The sequence below is a fragment of the Pogoniulus pusillus genome, chromosome 31 (assembly GCF_015220805.1).
Source record: "Pogoniulus pusillus isolate bPogPus1 chromosome 31, bPogPus1.pri, whole genome shotgun sequence".
Taxonomy (NCBI): Eukaryota; Metazoa; Chordata; class Aves; order Piciformes; family Lybiidae; genus Pogoniulus; species Pogoniulus pusillus.
The window spans coordinates 59,240-68,954 of NC_087294.1; positions in this window are offsets into that span (position 1 = coordinate 59,240).

Sequence of the window (9,715 nt, forward strand, 5' to 3'; positions counted from 1 at the left end):
GCTGGGAGCAAACCTGAAAGAGAAGCGCTGCAGATGCACAGAAGCCCTTGGCAGACAAATCATCACAGCTTCCCTTACAGAGACCTCCCCGACAGCCTCGATGGGTCACTCCCAGCACTCTGCCAGAGAAATGCCCACCAGATGATGCGCAGCTGGAAGCTGATGGCCTCCAGAAGATTGCTGCCAGAGATCACAGCTTGTACATGAGATGTACATCGAGCAGCTGCCACCACCAAGGCACAGGCTCCAGCAGAGCTCAGCCCTGAGGCACTCAGCTCCCACCACAGCCTCCTCAGGTGTGAGCTCTGACCTTCAGCAGGTCACTCTCACACACAGTCACAGGATACTGCACTGCCTTGGCTTCAGGGACCTTAGAGCTCATCTAGTTCCAAACCTCCCCTGCCATCAGCAGGGATGCCTTCCACTAGACCCTCTTGCTCAAGGCTTCATCCAACCTGGCTTGGAGCACTTCCAGGCTTGGAGCCTCCACAGCTTCTCCGGGCAACCTGCTCCACTGCCTTACCAGCCTTGTGGGCAAGAATTTCTCCCTCCTGCCTAACCTAAATCCAGCTCCCTCCAGCCTGAAAGCCATCACCCCTCACCCTGTCACCCCATGCCTTTGGCCAAAGTCCTCCTCCAGCTCCCCTGGAGCCCCCTTCAGATGCTGGGAGACTGCCACACAGCATTTGGAGTCGCAGGCCTGCTTGAGCCCAGCAGGCACAGGGGCAGCTCCACGGCCACTTCTTGGAGGTAGCCTCCCCTCACTGAAGAGGGAGATGCCCTCAGGTGTCTCCAGAGCCCCTGCTCTACAGCACAGACCCACCACATGGCCCACGCCACCTGCTCAGAGCTGAAGGGAAAGCTCTACAGCGCAGCTGAGCTCCCACACACAGAAGTACTCCGGGCAAGAAAGAGCAATGAGCAACAAAGCAGAAATCCCAAACACCACGGAGCCTGGGGACGTTCTCTGGGCTTTCACACTCATCTGGTGGGTGGCCTAGCAACAGCAACTTCAGTTTTACCCAATTGCTCTGGCCCTTACCAGTCCTGCTGGCACTACAGCAACTTCTGTGCTGGGCTGCAGCAAGAGCAGCGTGGCCAGCAGGGCAAGGGAGGGGATGCTGCCCCTTTACTCTGCTCTCCTCACACCCCACCTGCAGTCCTGCGTGCAGTTCTGGAGCCCCAACACAAGCAGGACATGGAACTGCTGGAGCCAGTCCAGAGGAGGCCACCAAGATGCTCAGAGGGCTGTGGCAGCTCTGCCCTGAGGACAGACTGAGAGAGTTGGGGCTCTGCAGCCTGGAGAAGAGAAGGCTGCCAGGAGACCTTGCAGTGCCTTCCAGTATCTGAAGGGGGCTACAGGAGGGCTGGGGAGGGACTATTGACAAGGTCTAGCAATGACAGGACGAGGAGGAATGGGTTTAAACTGGCACGGGGGAGCTTTAAGTTAGACGTTAGGAAGAAGTTGCTCAGGGAGGTTGTGGCTGCTCCCTCCCTGCAGGCGTTCCAGGCCAGGCTGGATGAGGCCTTGTGCCACCTGCTCTAGTGGGAGGTGTCCCTGCCTATGGGGGGGGCTGGCACCGGCTGAGCTTTGAGGTCCCTTCCAACCTAAACCATTCCATGAGCCTATGACTCTCCAGACCCCCTTTCCAACCCAGTGTCCGCCCTGGCAGCTGACAGCAGCAGAGGACTCTTTACCACCCGGGTAGAGCGAGCACTGCGGGCACGCAGGCGACGACTCCCCTCGGGGTCTCCGTGCCACCCAGCACCCCCGCCCCGGCACCGACCCGCAGGGCAGCTCAGGGAGGCGGCGGCACCGCGGGGAAGGGCCCGGCGCGGGAGCCCAGCTCCTGCTGGCGTCTCCTGCCCTGCTGGCGTCTCCTGCCCTGCCGCCGCACTCACCCCGGCTGCGGGCCGGTCATGGCGGCGGCGAGAAGGGGCACGAAAGGCACAGCCAAGAGCCGGCAGCGAGAGCGGGCACGGCACAGCGCGGGCACGGCACAGCGCGGGCACGGCACAGCGCGGGCACGGCACGGACACGGCCCCGAGCGGCGCTAGGGTACGGCGCTAGGGTACGGCGCTAGGGTACGGCGCTGGGATACGGCGCTAGGGTACGGCGCTGGGATACGGCGCTGGGATACGGCGCTGGGACACGGCGCTGGGACACGGCGCTGGGACACGGCGCTGGGACACGGCGCTAGGGTACGGCGCTAGCCGCAGTGACCGCACAGAGCTGGGGCTGCCCGGGGCTGCCCCACGGCTTTCTGGCCCGGGCCTGGCTTCCTGCGCTCGCAGCCCGGGGTCTGGCGTGGCCCCAGCAGGAGGGGCCGCAGGGTCGAAGTGTCTGAGCTACTGCGCCCCAGGGGAAGGGAGAGGAGAGTGGAGAAAAGGGGGGAAAGGCAAGGGAAAAAAAGGGGGGACAGGGAAAAGAAGGGGGAGAAAAAGCAAAATAAAAAGAAGAACCATAGAATCAGCCAGGTCAGAAGAGACCTCCAAGCACATCCAGCCCAACCTAGCACCCAGCCCTGCCCAATCAGCTAGACCGTGGCACTGAGTGCCCCATTCCAGGCTTTGCCGCCCAGGTACGGTGTCTCCACCACCTCCCCGGGCAGCCCATTCCAATGCCAGCCTAGACCTCCCCTGCCACAACTTGAGACTGTGTCCCCTTGTTCTGCTGCTGGCTGCCTGGCAGCAGAGCCCAGCCCCACCTGGCTACAGCCTCCCTGCAGGCAGCTGCAGACAGCAATCAGCTCTGCCCTCAGCCTCCTGTGCTGCAGGCTGCACGCCCCCAGCTCCCTCAGCCTCTCCTCGCAGGGCTGTGCTCCAGGCCCCTCCCCAGCCTTGCTGCTGTGCATCTACTCTCCAACAAAGTCAGTGCCCACAGGAGTGCTGTGCTTGCATCCTCACCTTTAGGAATGTGGCAGGATGAAAGGAAAAAAGCATCTGTTGCAGGTGCAGAGCTCCAGGACAATATGTTCTTAGCTTGGGGCTGCACTAAGGGGCTGTCAGCTCTGGCTGCTAGGTGCCCCGATCTCGCCTCTCGCCAGCCTCCGTACCCCAACATCGCACGGTGTGGCGGAGGCCTGGCTGCTCCCTCAGCTCTCACTGCCAGCTGCTCAGGCCCCTCTGCAGCTCATCCCGGCCCACCCCTGCCCCTGTGCCAGGAGCACAGCTGTGCCTCACCTCCTGTGGCCAGCTCCACTCCCTCACCTCCATGTGCAGGGCTGCTCGGGGAGCTTTCTGCCATTGGTTCCTGCCCAGGGCACCTGGCTCCGGGCAGCTCTCTGTGCCGTGGGGACATGAGATGTGCTGCACCCTGCTCCTGCTCCACCTTCCCTTCTGCTGACGCCTCCTCTGCCACTGCTGCCCCACCAGGCCCAATCTGTCCTGCTGCTATTATCGCCTCCTGCGCCACCCCCCTGTCAGCCCCCCTGTCACCGGTACCCACCACCACCTGCTGCCTGTCTCCTGCCCTGCCAGCACTGCCTCGCTGCTGCTCTGGGGATCTTTCTCTTGTGGGCAGCTGCACGTTTCAGCAGAGAAAGGGATTTAGGGTGTCTGAGGAAGAGCAGCAGGGCAGGCAGAGGCTCCTTCGCCTGGGGCAGAGCCATGGTGCACAGCCCTTGGTGGCATTACCCGTGGGAGCCCAGGAGGAGATGGGATTGTCAGTGGGCACAGGAGCAGAGCACACTTGTGTTAGCCGAGCTCCCGCGGGATGAGAGAGAGTCAGGACTGCAGAAGTGTGACAGGGGCTGGAGGAGAAGGGCTCAGAGCCCCTCTCATTAGCAGTGTGAAAGCAGAAAATGAAGAGAGAACAGGGGCAGGAGATATTTGGGTTCTCCCTAGTGCAGGCTGTGATCTATCAGGCAGGGATTGCCAATTCCTCCGCCTCCTCCCCTGGCTCCTCTGCCTCCTCCAGACTGCCCTCTGCCTCTTCCCCCAGGTCCTCTGTCTCCTCCACAGAGTCTTCTACCTCCTCCACATTGCCTTCTGCCTCCTACCCAGAGACCTCTGCCTCCTCCCCCGGGCCCTGTGCCTCCTCCCCAGGGCCCTCTGCCTCTTGCACACTGCCCTTGGCCACTTCTGCACTGCCCTTGGCCTCCTCCACAGGGTCCTCTGCCTTCTCCACACTGCTCTCTTCCTCTTCTCCAGGGCCCTCTGCCTCCTTCCCAGGGCCTTCTGCCTTCTCCACACTGTTCTCTTCCTCTTCTCCAGAGACCTCTGCCTCATCCCCAGGGCCCTCTGCCTCCTCAAACAATGGCCAGTCTCTGAGGAGGGTAGGGAGGGGTTGAAGCCAGGCATGCATCAGTTGCTTAAGCATGGAATTTTGGCCTCTTGTCTGTCTCCTCACAATACTCCTGTGCTACCTGTAAAGAAAGGTGAGAGGACTTGGAGGCTGGCGCAGGACCTTCGGGAGGCTGGTGGAAGACTGGGTTTGCAGTGGTGTCAAATGCATCCACACCCTTAGCTAATATCCCTCCTGATCCTAAACGGGACAGTGTTATTGACCTAAAAGATGCCTCTGGGGCTTGTCCTCTGGCTGAGGAGCGTGGGGATATGTTTGCATTTGAATGGCAAGACCCAGTGACCCCCAGGAAACAGCAGCTGAGGTGGAGCAGGCTGCCACAGGGATTCACTGAGTCTCCCAGCTGGTTCAGACAAAGCCTGGAAAAATGATTGTTGTCCTTTCCCAAAGCCACCAGGACGGCAGTCACACAACCTGTGGAGCATCTCTTGACTGCAGGGACAAACATGAGCCATGCTGGGACCACAAGGATCAATCTTTGGAACCTCTTGGCTGGACTAGGATTGAGGATATCAGAGAAGAAGTTGCAGTTTGTAGAGACTGAAGTGTTTAGGACAATGGTTCTGAGAGGGAAATGGGAAGCGGACCCTGACAGAGTCCAGGGGATGCTCTCAGTGCCTCCTGCCAAGAGCAAGAGACAAGTCAGGAAACTCTTAGGGCTTTGGGGATGTTGCAGGCCGTGGCTAAATGAGCATAGTAAAAATGTAACCTTCTGAGATGAGACATGAGCTGGGGAGGAGGAAATTGAATGGCGTAAGGGAGATGATGAAGCTCTTAATGAGGCAAGAGAGTCCCTCCTTTGGGCACCTGCACTGAGTCTCCCTTCTCTGAGCCAACTACTTCAACTTCTTGTCAGTGTAGAGAGTGAAACAGCTTATGGGGCATTAACTCAAGCCTGGGGGCATAAAGAGCAACCTGTGGCTGGTTTGCCCAGCTGATTGGATCCAGCAGCGAAGGGGTGGCCTGGCTGTGTGCAAGCAGCGCCTGGACTGCAGCGTTAGTGGAAGGCAGCAGGAAGCCGACCCTAGGAGGAAAGCTGCAAGGGTTCACTCCTCAGGCCATTAAAAGCATTTTAAACCAACAAGCAGAACAGAGGCTAACTGGTGCTAACACTGTAAAGCAGGCAGCTGCTCTCATTGGTGGCACAGACCTCGAGTGCCCTCCCAGCCACTGTCTGACCCCTGCCCAGGTTTGATACGGGGAACCAACAGAGTCTCTGCAACACAACTGCTGAAATAGGAGCGACTGCCAAAGTAGGAGAGAAAGGATCTGTCAGAGCAGGAGCTGCCTGAAGGGGAGCAATGTTTTGTGGGTGGGTCGTCAGGATGTGTTAATGGGAAGAGGCTGCCAGGAGATGCTGTTAGTAGTGGAAAAGCCATGGAGGTGATGGACAGTGGTGAACTTCCTCCTTCATGGCCAGCAGCACAGACCTGTGAATTGTATGCACTGAATCAGGCTCTGGCACTGGCATCTGGGAAAGTGGGAACAATCTACCCGTCCTTGAGATCTGCCTTCGGGGTGCTCCATACCTTTGGGGAGAGCTGAGAGGAAAGGGGTTTGTTAGATGCAAAGGCTAAGAGTTTACTTCCTGAAGGGTTAATCAAAGAACCCCTGGAAAGCATAAAGCTTCCAGAGGAAATTGCAGTGGTACCCAGGGAAGTTCATCCAAAAGGGATCAGGGTGAGCACCCCTGGAAATAACTGAGCAGACAGTGATTACCTAAGCCAAGAGCAAGGAAAATGCTGGGACAGTGACACCAAAACACCCACTGGGTACCAGGGCACTCTGTGATCATTTTCTAAGGCACTGTGGCTGTTGTGGCACCTTTGGACCCACCTGACAAATAACCAGCAAGTGGCTAACTTGCCAGGAGGTCAATAAGGAAGCAGTGAGGCAAGCCCCCGTAGGGGGTAGCTCCATATCCGTGAGACCCTTTCAGGCCATCCAAGTGGAGTTTACTGAACTGCCTCAGGCTGGGAAAATGAAGCATCTCTTGGTGACTGTAGAGCATTTGACACATTGGGTGGAGGCTGTGCCAGCTGCAGGAGCAGTGGCGAGTGCAGGAATTAAACCAGGGCTGGGAAATGTTACCCCAAGATAGGGCCTTGGTGCCAGGATTGGCTGGGAGAGGGGAACCCATCTGACCTCCAAAGGGCTGCGGCATGGGAATGAGTGCTTCAGAAGAAGGTGGCAGCATCCCTGGCATCCCCAGAGCTCTGCAGCAGTGGTGAGGATGAATCAGCTTCAAAGCAGAGTCTAACAAAAGGAATGACTGAGCCTCACTTGTCATGGATTCAGTACCTGCCTCTGGCCTTGCTGCCAGTTCGGCCACAGCCGAGAGCCGAGGTGGGGCTGTCACCATGTGAAATGCCTGCACTGCTGTGTGCTCAGCCACATCTGCTCTGAACATCTCAGACAGCCTCCTGTCTGCAAGTTCTGGGTGGAAAAGCAGAGCAGGTCCAGGGGAACTCCATTGTGTGATGGCTATGGAAGGAGAGAGGGCAGAGGGAGAAGGTGCTGCGACAGTGCTGCTAGAGGAGAAGAAAGAGTGGAGACACACACAGACCCCTAGAGACCCTTGCAGAACCCTACAGGCCTATACAGATGTCAGCAGAGCTTTAAGAGGCCCCTACAGACCCACACAGGCCTCTACAGACCTCTAAAGGCATCCAAGCCTGCTACAGACCCTTCCAGACCCCTGCACACCTCTACAGACCTCTGCACACCTCTAAGAGACGTTACAGACACACAGAGACTCTTACAGACCCCTGCTGAGCACTGAAACCTCTGCAGGCTTCTGCAGGACACACCCAGAGACCTGCAAACATTTCACAGACCCCTGCAAATGTCTACAGACCCCTACAGAGCTCTATAAACACCTCCAGAGACCTCCAGACCCCTGCGGGGCTCTATAGACACCTCCAGAGACCTACAGACCCCTGCGGAGCTCTATAGACACCTCCAGACACCTCCAGGCCTCTATAAACATCTACAGAGAACAGCTCTGCAGGAAAATTGTCATCTCTTCCTGTTATCATTTCATCTCCTTCTCTTTTCTCCTGCTCTTGCAAGTTCTTCCTCCCCAGGGAAGAATCTGTGTGCCTGTGCTAGTTTGAAGGCAGCCAAAATGTTTTGGAGAGAAGATTGTTTTGGGTACTGTTTGCCTCAGGGGTGGAAGCACAGCTCAGTGATCTGTCACTCACTCATCCACAGTGCACTAGAGAAAGGTGAAGCTCCAGAGCACATCCAATTCATCAACGACATCACTGTGTGGGGCCAAACTGCTGAGGAGGTCTTCAAGAAAGGTAACAAAATCATTGACATTCTGTTGCAAGCAGGTTTTGCCATTAAGAGAGACAAGGTCAAAGGACCTACCAGAGAAATTCAGTTTCTGGGGGTGCGGTGGCAGGATGGTCGCCATCACATTCCTCAGGATGTGATCAACAAAGTCTCTACCATGGCAGTTCCCACCAGTAAGAAGGACACTCTCTCTTTCTTGGGTGCAGTGGGATTTTGGAGACTACGCATTCCTGGTTTCAGTCAGATTGTCAAACCTCTGCATGATGTGACTCATAAGAGAAACAATTTCGAGTGGGGACCTGAACAGCAAGCAGCCTTTGATCAGATCAAGCGAGAAGTAGTCCATGCAGTGGGCTTGGGACCTGTGCGATCTGCACTGGACATTAAGAACCTTCTGTACACGACTGCCAGTGACAATGGTCCAACTTGGAGTCTTTGGCAGAGAGCTCCAAATGAGACACGTGGTCGTCCTCTTGGTTTCTGGGGTCGTGGCTACAGAGGTTCAGAGGCAAATTACACCCCAACAGAGAAAGAGATACTAGCAGCCTATGAAGGAGTGAAAGCAGCTTCTGAAGTGATTGGAACTGAGTCACAATTGCTTTTAGCTCCTAGACTGCCAGTTCTAAACTGGATGTTCAAAGGCAAAGGTTCATCACCGCATCATGCCACAGATGCAGCCTGGTCTAAATGGATGGCTTTGATAACCCAACGAGCACAAATGGGTAATCTTGATCGACCTGGTCTGGTGGAGGTGATCACCAACTGGCCGGAAGGCACAGACTGTTCCAAACCTCCAGAGGAGAAAATAACCCGTGCTGAGGAAGCTCCTCCCTATGGTGATCTCTCTGATCAGGAAAAGAACTATGCTTTGTTCACAGATGGTTCCCATCATCTTGTTGGGAACAAGCAAAGATGGAATGTAGGATCACAGGTTGTTAGTGTAGAACAATGGTCAATCATGGACCAGTTGCAACATAAGCCTTGGACACAAACTAAGTCACTGTGATCCTGAACATTGTGCAAGAGAGAAGAATGAGAATTTGCAGATCAGAAGCAGCAAGGAAAACAGGACCTTGTTATCTGAGTATGCTGAGACTGTTGCTCTGCGGGAACCAGACATGGCAGACAGATTATAGATTAGAAGAAAAGACGATTTTTCACATGATAAAATGTCCAATCAATAGGTAAAAGCTTTTAGCCTAGATAGTATATATATCCCTGTATGTTGCCTAATAAAATCGGAACTTTGCTTGCATCAAGCTGTCTCCCCGTCCCTCTGTCGCAGCAAATGGTGATTGCCGACATGTATTGGCACTGACTATCCGGGACAGGATGACCGACTGCGAGTCTCTAGGAACTTCAGAATTCTGCTGAAAGAAGCAGCGAGCTACTGATCACCTCCTCGAGATTGGCAAGTGAGCCCAGAGAAACTGAAAATGGGAAACCAGAGCTCCCTTGAGGAAAGGGATGTCTATGAACTTATGAAGGAACTTGTTCGGAAGCATAACAAAGACATTTTGGGTCATGATGTAAAATTGGTGATGAGATGGGTCTGCGATAAACCCCTGGACACCACGGAAGTCAACATCTTTACATCAGAACTATGGGAGAAGACTTATGACAGGGATAAACATTGGGAAAGCTGTATCGGCTGAAAGCTGTAAATCTGAGACTGAGGTCCGAGAAGAAAGAGACAAAAAAAAAGAGCTCTGAACTTTTCCTCTCTATGAGAGACATTTAAGCTTTAGAGTTATTTTTGCAATGCAAAAAGTCTGCTTTTTAATTCACCTGAGATGTGGTGACAAAAGCTCTGAAGAAAAAGCCCCAAAAGTCTCATAAATCTGCTGATAAGAAAAGATGCGGAAAGAAAACAGAGAAAAGTAACAGAGAGTTAGCAGCTACAAAGGTATTTGAAGAGTTTCTGATTCCGAAAAAGCCTTACAAGATTAACTGCCAACTCCTGTAAGCATCTGCGGCTCCAAATTTGTCTGCAGAGAAATTTAACTTTTGGCTGCAAAATGGAAGACTGCAAGCAACGGAGAAGCAAGACAGAAGCAGCGAATCTGCTGAGCTGTAGCACCTCTACTTGGGATGCAGTGGCAGGCCATT